This window comes from Mobula birostris, chromosome 7 (assembly GCF_030028105.1).
Source record: "Mobula birostris isolate sMobBir1 chromosome 7, sMobBir1.hap1, whole genome shotgun sequence".
NCBI lineage: Eukaryota > Metazoa > Chordata > Chondrichthyes > Myliobatiformes > Myliobatidae > Mobula > Mobula birostris.
Genome location: NC_092376.1, coordinates 125,166,144 through 125,178,424, shown reverse-complemented (window position 1 = coordinate 125,178,424; position 12,281 = coordinate 125,166,144).

The following is a 12,281-nucleotide window of genomic DNA, read 5'->3' as shown; positions in this document are numbered from 1 at the left end:
CACTTAATATTTCAAAGGGCGAAATAATTGCTCAATCCATGAATTGACCAGATTCACAAGTCCGCTGGAGGCTGAAAATGGCCTGTCCAGGAGGAATATCTATATGCATGTGTGGGTGGGTGGCAGGGAGGGTGGAATGGAGTTTGTTTTTCTGTTGCTGCTTGCTATGTTCCATTTTGTTGTGTTCTGTGTTGTTCTGCTGTGCATGGTTGGCATGTTATGCGAGCACCCCCCAGTATATTCTTAAGCATACTGGTTGTTAACACAAACAACACATTTCACTGTCTGTTTGAGGTACATGTGATAAAAATTCTCTGAATCAGTTCAAATATAAAGGGGTACAGTAACAGAATGGATATTTAACATATTTAACAGGAGCAGAAAGTAGGAATTTTCATGGTTCTAAAAAAAACAAATAACTCATCCCTGTAATGACATTATGTAGTCACGACCACACCCACAGTATTAAAAAAAAATCTCTTCAAATTTTTGGCAAAGTTTAAAATTAATTCTAACCATCAGCTGTTGATTGATTGTTTCCATTTTCTTTTATTTAAAGAACTTTGACTACAAATCCATCATAAAGATAAACTTCTGGTGCTGACCAAAATTGGTAAAGGTTATTTAATATACTGATTGTTTTGACAGAATCTATTGCAAAATTCCAGTGTGGCAGAGCCACTCAACTAAACTCATCACTATTTTATAGTGTTAATTACAATAATCACTTATAATTGAATCCTCAGCATCAAGCACCTGCAGGCATAATGCACTCAATGAGACTCATCGTAAATTGTAGATGTTATATATAATCAATCCGCATTAACATCATTTTGTTATAAATTGCTTTCCTTATTGATAAAAAGAGGCCAAGGAAAAGCAATTACAATTCTACATTCTTGCAGATTTATTTTTTTTAACCTTTTAGTGCTTGTGAAATCTTGAATTGGAACCTTCAGGCAGGCTGTCAGAGTAGACTTCTCCCTGACTATCGATAGTAGAGAGGTGAATAGTGAGGTTGAATTTTGGCATGTGACCTTATGTCCTGATGCAGCATATCGATCTGCATTATCAATTTCCTGCCACAGATGCTACTCAACCTGTTGAATTCCTCCAGCAGAATGCTTGTTGCTCCATATTCCAGCATCTGCAGTCTCTTATACCTCCTGTGATTTCATGTATGTCAATAGTCACAGCTCACACAAAATAGATGAAAATTATATTTTGATGTCTTAGTAATAATCAGCCCCTATGACCTATGGACTAACTTTCAAAGACTCTTAACTCATTCTCAGTACCATTTATTTGTTACCTATTCATTTTCATTTTCACAGTTTGTCTTCTTTTGCACATTGGCTGTCAGTTTTTGTGTGTAGTTTTTCCATTGACTCTTGTTCAAAAAGGATCTCCCCCTCCCCCTCCCACTTTCAAATCTCTTACTAACTCTTCCTTCAGTTAGTCCTGATGAAGGGTCTCGGCCTGAAGTGTCGACTGTACCTCTTACTAGAGATGCTGCCTGGCCTGCTGCGTTCACCGGCAACTTTGATGTGTAAAACTTCTTGTCTTACTTATGTGCAGCCATAATATCTATAGGGTAACAGAAAATGTTGAAAAAGACAATTTCTAAATCCTTCTTCACATTAATTCTTGTTATAAGTGAGTGCCAAGATTTGGTTGGAGTGGATAGCCTAGGAAATCTTGGAGTAGTATTCCCTCTTAATGGAGGGCAAGTTGTGGTCGTCAGGCACAAGGTGTTCTTATCATTGCCATATGCATTACAGCTGTGGCGCGTATCCCACTGTTGCAGTGTGGCAGTCAGCCAAGCCATCTCCCATTTCATCCAGAAATCCAGAGTGCATCCCATCCAATAAGTTCTGATATATGAGTTTCCAGCGAAATAGGGGAGAAGTGCATCCAACATGGCTCTCATCCTGACATCTTTGTGCGTGGCTTTTGTCAAGCTATTTGTACATCTGATACATACACAATCATCGAGAATCACTTCGTACTGAGGTCCTATCTTTCCTTGGTTTGCAGAGGACGGGAATGGCTCATTGCTGGACCCTGTGGCACTATCTGTTTTTTAAAGAGGTTTCTGCAGAGAGAAAAAAAGATACCTTTAATCTGATCAGGCAGAAGTCACCATAAAATGTTCTGGAAGCTCTGTGGAAGGACATAGTGAATCCCGTGGCACGGTTCCTGAGAAGACATCAGTCATTCAGTGCAGCATCTGATTGTCAGAACATACAAGCAAAGACTGTGCCATGCTCGCAATGAGTGGGCCCCCTCTACCTCTATTTCTTCACATGTCCCCTGCACCCTCATTTCCCATGAAGTCCTTCCTGGACAGTTGGAGTTGCATTCCCACCATGTGCTGCCATTGAGGTGGCTGCAGTGCAGAGCAAATGCTCATCGAATGCCTCATGGACAGTGTGTGTGTTCGTCCATTTGATGGTGTTGAGACTAGCATGTGATTTGGATTTAAGTGAGGGAGAGTTGCGCAGCATCTACCTCACTCTCTCTTCCCAATTCCCATCTGGATCCAGTGGCAAGACAGAGTCGAGACAGCTGGAGATGGGACTAGGCGCAGTGGATGACCAGGACGTCTTCTGTGTCTTGTCCTGCTCTACACGTTCCACGACGCTTGCAGAGACCGCCTTCTTGACCGTTGGACCTTCCATTGGTCTCGTCCGCTCAATCCGCAGTCTGTCTTCACATGCTGTGATAGACAACTCCCTATCTCACCGAGGGTTTGAGACCCGTCAGCTACCCTATGCCTGGTTTAGCCAGCTTGTCGAAGCCATTGCCTGGGGTGTGGCCATTGTCGCATGCAAATAGCTAAGGGGAGCCACAGGTGAGAGCTGAGTGCCAGGTGGGGACCAAAGGTGGACTAACGGCCTTGAAAAGGACGCAACATGTTCCCCCACCCAGAGGTGCTACCCCTCATGGACAAAAGGATGCAATGATTCTTGTTAAGATTTGTCACATGGTGCTGTGCATCAGGGAGCTCTCTGATTAGTGGGCTGTTTTCAGGGAAACATACTGAGCCAAACATCAACCACCTCTGGAAAATGATCAGCCTCAAAAACCCGTTGGTCGTCCAGTGTAAGATGTCCACAACTGAATGCTGCAAACTGGCACATCCCCAGAGTGCAGGACTCTTTGCTGAGGAACCCACAGCAAAGAGTCCTGCTCCGCACAGATACTACAAAATCTCTGTAGGGAAGGGGCTTAGTCTAGGGTCCTGCCGGCATTGAATGTTGAGGGACTAGACCCTCTGCAACAACCTCTCAGATGCACTGATTGAGAAAGATATATTTATGGCATTTATGCTTGTAACAGAATGCATTGAATTGATAGTACAACACATGTTGAGAAACTGTACCAATTGTTTTAACTGTCTGTATACTATGATTAAAATGTATTTTTGAAATAAATAAAATATTAAATTAATATTGTATGGACACTTATGTTAGTACATTATGCTACAGCTTAAGATTGATTCTCGATGAAGTATGTTGTAGACAGCCTTTGAATATAACTGACATTTATGATCATTCATGGTTAAGCGCATTTGGATGTAATTTCTGACCACGTGAATGAAGTAACATACACTAGCTTGCTGGAACTCATTTGAGGCAGTATCATTCAACTATAACCAGTTCTGGTGGTAATGGGAGGTCTCAGAAGGAACTTTCTGCGGGAGTGATATGACAATATCAGGAGTGAGAGTCCTGCTTCTCTGATAACAACTTGATGGCAAGCGTGGTAACCCAGAAAGAGATTGGAAGGACTCTGGGCAGGGTCAAGTGGCAAATATATTGAAGGTGTCACATAAAATAAAAATTGCAGTTGTGTGACTCCATCAATATCCCTAAAACATGTAAGTAGTGGCTTTTTCCTGAGTTGTAAGGACATATTTACTATGTGTGGCTAACATTGTTTCTATACAGTGCATGCATGATTTAATATGACTGACAGTATCAATTGTAATATAACCATTCTAGTGTGTCCTTCACACTTTGTGCAAGCAAATTATTTACCCAGCAGCAAGTAGTTGTAAGTGCCATCAAAAGCCACGTGAATCAGGCATTCGAGATGTTGAATGCTGCCATCACCAAACAACAAACAGCCCATCCCAACTCATTTCAAATCATAGTCAGGGACTTCAAGCAGGCTTGTACGAAGAAATTTCTGACCAAATTTTATCAGCATATGAATAAGCTGCAGCACCAGGGGCCAACACACTCAACCACCGCTACACTACAATAAGGAATGTCTATTGTTCCATGCCTAGACCGCATTTTGGGAAATCGTATCATTTAGCTGTCCTTTTCCGACCTGCGTACTGCCAGACGCTAAAGACCAAAGTTCCAGAAATGAGGAGAACAATCTGTGCGGATTGGTGATAACATCTTCTCCTTGCTGACAATCAACACTGAGGCACCTCAGGGGTGTGTGCTTAGCCCACTGCTCGACTCTCTCTATACCCATGACTGTGTGGCTAGGCACAGCTCAAGTACCACCTATAAGTTTGCTGATGATACAACCATTGTTGGTAGAATCTCAGGTGGTGACAAGAGGGCGTACAGGAGTGAGGTATGCCAACTAATGGAATGGTGTTACAGCAACAAACTTGCACTCAGTGTCAGTAAGACGGAAGAGTTGATTGTGGACTTCAGGAAGGATAAGACGAAGGAACACATACCAATCCTCATAGATGGATAGAAGTGGAGAGAGTGAGTAGTTTCCAGTTCCTGGCTGTTAAGATCTCTAAGGATCTAACCTGGTCCCAACATATCGCTGTGGTTATAAAGAAGGCAAGACAGTGGCTATACTTCATTAGAAGTTTGAAGAGATTTGGTATGTCAACAAGTACACTCAGAAGCGTCTATAGATGTACCATGGAGAGCATTCTGACAGACTGCATCACTGATCACTGTCTGGTATGCTGGGGGAGGGGGGGCGCTACTGCACAGGACCGAAAGAAGCAGCCAAAGGTTGTTAATTTTGAACTTAGAACATGGAACATAGAAATCCTACAGTGCAATACAGGCCCTTCAGCCCACAAAGCTGTGCTGAAAATGTCCCTACCTTAAACTACCTAGGCTTACCCATAGCCCTCTTTTTTTTAACATCCAGGAGTCTCTTAACAGACCCTATCATTTCCATCTCCACCACCGCTGCTGGCAGTCCATTCCACACACTCACCACTCTGCGTGTAAAAAAAAAAAAAAAAAACTTAACTTTGACATCTCCTCTGTACCTGCTTCCAAGCACCTTAAAACTATGCCCTCCCGTGCTAGCCATTTCGGCCCTAGGGAAAAGCCTCTGACTATCCACACAATCAATGTCTCTCATTATCTTGTACACCGCTATCAGGTCACCTCTCATCCTCCTTCGCTCCAAGGAGAAAAGGCAGAGTTCACTCAACCTTTTCTCATAAGGCATGCTCCCCATTCCAGGCAACATCCTTGTAAATCTCCTCTGCACTATTTCAATGGTTTCCACATCCCTCCTGTAGTGAGGCGACCAGAATTGAGGACAGTACTCCGAGTGGGGTCTGACCAGGGTCCTATATAGTTGCAACATTGTGTCTCGGCTCTTAAATTCAATCCCACGATTGATGAGGGACAATACGCCATCTGCCTTCTTAACCACAGAGTCAACCTGCGTAGCAGCTTTGAGTGTCCTGTGGACTCGTACCCCAAAATCTCTCTGATCCTCCACACTGCCAAGAGTCTTGCAATTAATGCTATATTCTGCCATCATATTTGACTTACCAAAATGAGCCACCTCACACTTACCTGGGCTAAACTCCCTCTGCCACTTTTCAGCCCAGTTTTGCATCCTAGCAATGTCCTGCTGTAACCTCTGATAGCCCTCCACACTATCCACAACACCCCCAACCTTCGTGTCATCAACAAATTTATTAACCCATCCCTCCACTTCTTCATCCAGGTCATTTATAAAAATCACAAAGAGTAGAGGTCCCAGAAATGATCCTTGAGGCACACCACTGGTCACCGACCTCTATGCAGAATATGACCCATCTACAACTACCATTTGCCTTCTGTGGGCAAGCCAGTTCTGGATCCACAAAGCAATGGATCCCATACCTCCTTACTTTCTCAATAAGCCTTGCATGGGGTACCTTATCAAATGCCTTGCTAAAATTCATATACACTACATCTAGAGTTTATCTTCATCAATGTGTTTGGTCACATCCTCAAGAACTTCAATCAGGCTCATAAGGCACGACCTGCCTTTAACAAAGCCATGCTGACTATTCTTAATAATATTATGCCTCTCCAAATGTTCAGAAATCCAGCCTTTCAGGATCTTCTCCATCAACTTACCAACCACTGAAATAAGGCTCACTGGTCTATAATTTTCTGGGCTATCCCTCTCCCTTTCTTGAATAAGGGAACAACATCCACAACCCTCCAATCCTCCGGTACCTCTCCTGTCCTCATTGATGATACAAAGATCATCGCCAGAGGCTAAGCAATCTCCTCCCCCACTTCCCACAGTAGCTTGGGGTACATCCTGTCCTGTCCCGGTGACTTATCTAACTTGATGCTTTCCAAAAGCTCCAGCACATCCCCTTCCTTAATATCTAAATCCATCTTAGCCTACAAGGTACCCAGAACATCTTCAAGGAGCAGTGTCTCAGAAAAGCATGCCCTTTTCTCACTGTTACCATCAGGTAGGAGATACAGAAGCCTGAAGGCACACACTCAATAATTCAGGAACAGCTTCTTCCCCTCTGTTGTCCGATTCCTAAATGGACATTCAACTGTTGGACACTACCTCACTTTTTTAATATATATTATTTCTACTTTTTGCATAATTTTTAACCTGTTCAATATACGAGTTAATTTACTTATTTATTATTATTATTATTATATTTTGTTTTTTTTTCCTTCTATACTACGTATTGCATTGTACTGCTACTGCTAAGTTAACAAATTACACCTCACATGCCGGTGATAATAAACCTGATTCTGATTCATGGAAGAGAGAGGAGTGTTTCAATTAGGCCGTGCTCAAGGACACAGAGATCTCAGTGAAAACATCACGGTTGTCATAGCTTTTAGAAAAATGATCATAGACAAGTGTGTCCCCACAAAACTTTCGGAATCTTCCCCAACCAGAAGCCCTGGAGAAACCATAAGATCCATGATTTACTGAGAGCCAGATCAGTTTTGGCAACCAAATTAGATACAAGAGATCCAGGTATGATCTTGGGAAAACCATCTCAAGTGCAAAGTAGTAATTCTGGACCAAACTTGAATCACTGAAGGATGCTCGACAGCTCTGGCAGGACTTGAATGCTATCATCTCTTACAAAGGGAAACGATGTGACATGGGTGACAAATAAGTTTTGCCCCCTGATGATCTTAACACCTTCTACCCTCACTTTGACCATCAAAACATGGAGGAACCTTCACAAATACCCACAAACCACAGACTCTCTGTGATTTTAGTCTTTGAGGTCAAAATGAGAACATCCTTCATGAGGGTGAACCCATGGAAAACATAATAATAATGATAATAAGTACTGTATTGATCCAAGGGGATATCTTTTCATTACAACAGTAACATTTTAAAAAGAAAACTTAGCAGCATGTAGACTTAATTGATAATGAAGTACTGAATAATAATATACATAATAATAGTTTACCAATGTGCAATTATTTGCAATAATGTGCAATAATAAAACAAAGGCCATTGTACTATGATATGTGCTCTCCTGGCGTGCAGAGACGAACTGTTGTATGTGCTTATTGCAATTGGTATGAAAAATTATCTGTATCGATCTTTGTGACAGCAGAGCTGAATGAGTCTGTTCGAAAGGGTGCTCCACTACTTATTCAGTAGGTCTGGCCCAGATGGGGTACCTGGCTGCGTACCAAAGACCTGTGCTCATCAACTGACTGGAGTGTTCACAGCCATCTTTAATCTGTTGCTTTGGCAGTCTGAGATACCCACCTGCATTCAATTATACCTGTCACCAAGAAGAACAGGGTAACCTGCCTCATATGACTATCATCCAGTAGCACTTACATCCACTGTGATAAAGTGTTTTGAGATGTTACTGATGAATCATATCAACTCCTGTCTGATAAGCGACTTGGATATACTTCAGTTTACCCAACAGAGGAACAGGCCCAAAGCAGGTGCCATCTCATTCGCTCTTCACTCAACCCTGGAACATCTGGACAGCAAAGATACATACATCAGGATGCTCTTTATTGACTACAGTTCAGCTTTCAATACTATCATCCCCTCAAAAATAATCAGTAAGCTTCAAGACATTGGTCTCAAGACCTCCTTGTGCAATTGGATGCTTGATATCCTCACTTGCAGACACCCATCAATTCGGATTAGCAACAACATTTCCTCCATGATCTCCATCAGCACAAGTGCACCACAAGGCTGTGTGCTTATCCCCCTGCTCTACTTGCTTTGTACTTATGACTACGGGTAAGCATGGCTCCAAGGCCATATTTAAGTTTGCTGATGACATTATTGTTGTTGGCCAAATCAAAGATGGTGATGAATTCACATATAAAAAAAAGAATGAAAATCTGTCTGAGTGGTGCCACAACAACAATCTTTCCCTTAATGTCATCAAATTCAAACAACAATCTTTCAATGTCAGCAAAACCAAAGAGCTGATTATTCACTTCAGGAGGAGGAAACCAGAGGTCTATGAGCCAGTCCTCACCAGGGGAATCGGAGATGGAGAGCGTCAGCAACTTTAAATTCCTCAGTTATCATCTCAGAAGATCTGTCCAGAGCCCAGTACGCAAGTACAATTACAAAGAAAGCACGACAGTGACCATACTTCCTTCGAGGTTTGTGAAGATTCAGCATGACATCTACTGTATAACTTTGACAAACCCTTATTGATGTGTGGGGGAGAAAATTTTGACAAATCGAAAGGGAAGGTGGAGGAAGACTTTCTGAAAGAAAAAGTATTTGGTGTGCTTGAATGATAATGATACTCAGTAGGTGGCAGTAATGCACCTTATGTTGGTCTGCCAGATGCCATTAAACAATACTAGAAGCAGAAGAAAAACATTGTGTGTAACAACAGGGCTACCTAGTCAAAGAACAGAACACAGGTGAAATCAAAACAACCTTTGCCTTTCTTAATCCTTAAACTCTTCTTTTCAATTGAAATCAACATAGGAGAAGCTCTTCCTAATGCAGATTTTTCAGCAGAAGTACTGTGAATTGCCACAAACTCCTTCACCAGTGGACTTCATAAAGAGTCTATAGTCAGAGACTAGTTAGAGAATTCCAGTTGAAATTGTCAGCAGGATCAGGACATTCATATTCATGGAATGATATGCAGAAATCCTGAATACTGGCATAAACAGAAAGAAACATCGCCAGTTACACAGGCAATTAACAGTGTTTATCTGCGAAATCTGGCCCATTACACCTGAGGAATCTCCATTCCAGTGTCTATCATATCACTCTTCTTTTTTTGAACTTCTTAGTACAGAAATATTTTGTGAACACTGCAAAGTAGAAGAACCAGAAAAAAATCCTAACTGTATTTCTAAAAAACTTAATAGATTTCTTTGCAAGTAACACCCAGACTTGAGCAACAATGCAGCAGCTGAGGCCACATATATTAACTCTTATCGTATGGTGTTACTTATTTAGATGGAAACAGAGAGATTTTGATCCAGCTAACTGCCATGGATGATCCCAGTAATGTTTGGTTGCAATTTTGGCTCTGCCCCTGTAAACTTATTTTACTCTGCTAACTTATCTAACTGTACTCCAACATTGGAAGCCAGATGGTGAAGCTAGTTCAGATATAAATTTGTATTTCAAACTTTAAGTTTGAGAAGATGCCCTCAAGCAAGTTTCCAAGATGGATCACAAATCTTTCCTGACTACCTCACTATCACCTTCTTGCCCTGAGACATGAAAAAAAAAGGAGTTTGGTCTATGGACTGTGAAAGAATGAAACAAATGTTCTTGCATAGTTTCCATTTTGACTGGTATAATCTCATCCTCTAATGATACCCTTTTCCCACCCCGCACTGGGACAACAAAACGGCAGATAGGAATAAAGAATCAATGTAAAATATTGATTTTGTCTAAACCTGGAAATGTTGTTTATTAGCCACACTACATTTTGACTGATTAAATGACTTCTAATGAGTTCTATGTAAGATTTAATTTGATAACAAAGGGTTATATTTAAATATTAATTTGATAAATTAGTTTGACACTTGTTTAATCTAATGATTTTTTAATAATTTTTGTTAGATCTAATGAACCTTTACAAGATTCAAATGCTGGAGAGCATGTTCTTTTCAAACAAAAAGCCTTGAGTGTTTGCAACCAGCCAGCAATAAATTCAATTCATTACAATTTAGCAATTTGAGTTGGCAAGATCTGACAAGAAAATCTCAATCCTTGTAAGAAGATTATCTGAACAACAAAAAAGGGCTTTTATTCCTTGAGAAACCGCAGTGTGGAATGAGATAGATCCTTAACACAAGAAAGTTTGTTGATGCTGAAAATCCAAAGCAACACATACACAAAGTGCTGGAGGAACTCAGCTGGTCTGGCAGTCCTTCCAGGTGAGGCAGCACTTCAACTGCAAGTGTACTGTGGTCATCTATTGAGTCCAGTGCTCCTGATATAGCCTCCTCTGCATTGGTGAGACCCAGCATAAATTGGAGGACCACTCCATCCAGCACCTCCGCTTCATCCGCCACAAGCGGGACTTCCCGATGGCCAAATATTTAAATACTGATTCCCATTCCCATTCCAACATGTTGTTCCATGGCCTCATCTTGTGCCAAGATAAGACCACTCTCAAAGTAGAGGAGCACCATCTTATATTCCAACTGGGTACCCTCCAACCTGATGGCGTGAAAATTAATTTCTCCTTTTGGTAAACAAATTCCATTCTCCCCCTCTATTCCCCACCTATTACTTCCCCCTGGGTCCCCTTCTCTGTCCCTTTCTCCTATTAGAGTCCCTCTTTTCCAGCCATTGGCCTTCCCAACCCACCTGACTTCACCCATCATCTTTCATCTATCCTCCTTCCCTTCCCCACCTTTTTATTCTGGCATATTCCCCCATCCTTCTCAGTCCTGAAGAAGGGTCTCAGCCTGAAATGCTGACTATTAATTCATTTCCCTAGGTGCTGCCTGATCTGCTGAGTTACTCCAGCATTTTGTGTGTGCTGTTTAAGATAGATCCTTTGTTTTATTTCTTGAACAGGTAGCTTCAGAATAAAGAAAGCCAATGTACTCCATTTTGCTTGAAACATCTTTATCTTGCATGGTTCATAGTACATTTTTAATTTATCTTATTACTTTTTTAGAAAATGAATAATCTTGAAATTCATTCACATACTGTTCTTCTTTTATGTACTGAAGTACTGAATTGTGTAAAGTCAATTGCTAAGTATAATTAGGACTTGTACTTGGTACAAATTAGAAGTTCAAAGTAAATTTATTATTAAGATATGTCACCATATACAACCCTGAGATTTGTTTTCTTGCAGCCTTACACAGTAAATTCAGTTGAGTTCCCACCATCCTCCAGATTTTATATAAATGCCACCCTTTCTTTTCCTTATTCCAACCTTGTTGCTCTGTGATCGAGTAGATTTTTTAAAATTACGGATGTCACCTCTCCCTTAAACAAGACTCCCCCTTATGCATTATGTTTATATCCTGAATTTAAGTGATTGCTTGGCCAGAATGTCTGCTATCTCAATACCTTCAACCCCAACATGGGCTGGAACCAAACGTCAGAGGGGAAAAGGGACTTAGGAGTCCTCGTGCAAGGCTCCCAGAGATAAATTCACAGGTTGAGTCTGTGGTAAAGAAAGCAAATGCAAAGTTGACCTTTATTTCAAGGGGAATAGAATATAAAAACAAGGAGATAATGGTGAAGCTTTACAAGACATTAGTCAGGTCTCATTTGGAGTATTGTCAACAGTTTGAGGCCCCTCATCTCAGAAAGGGTGTATTGTCATTGGAGAGTCCAGAAGAGGTTCACAAGGATGATTCCAGGAATGAAGCAGTTAACGTATGAAGAGCATTTGGAAGCTTTGAGCCTGTACTCATTGGAACCTACCGAATGTTGAAAGGACTAGATAAGGTGGATGAGGGGAGGATGTTTCCTCTGGTGGGGGTATCCAGAACTAGAGGGGTTGGCCTCAAAATTGAGCGCTCACCTTTTAGAACCAAAGTAAGCAGGAATATTTTTAGTCAAAGAGTGGTGAATCT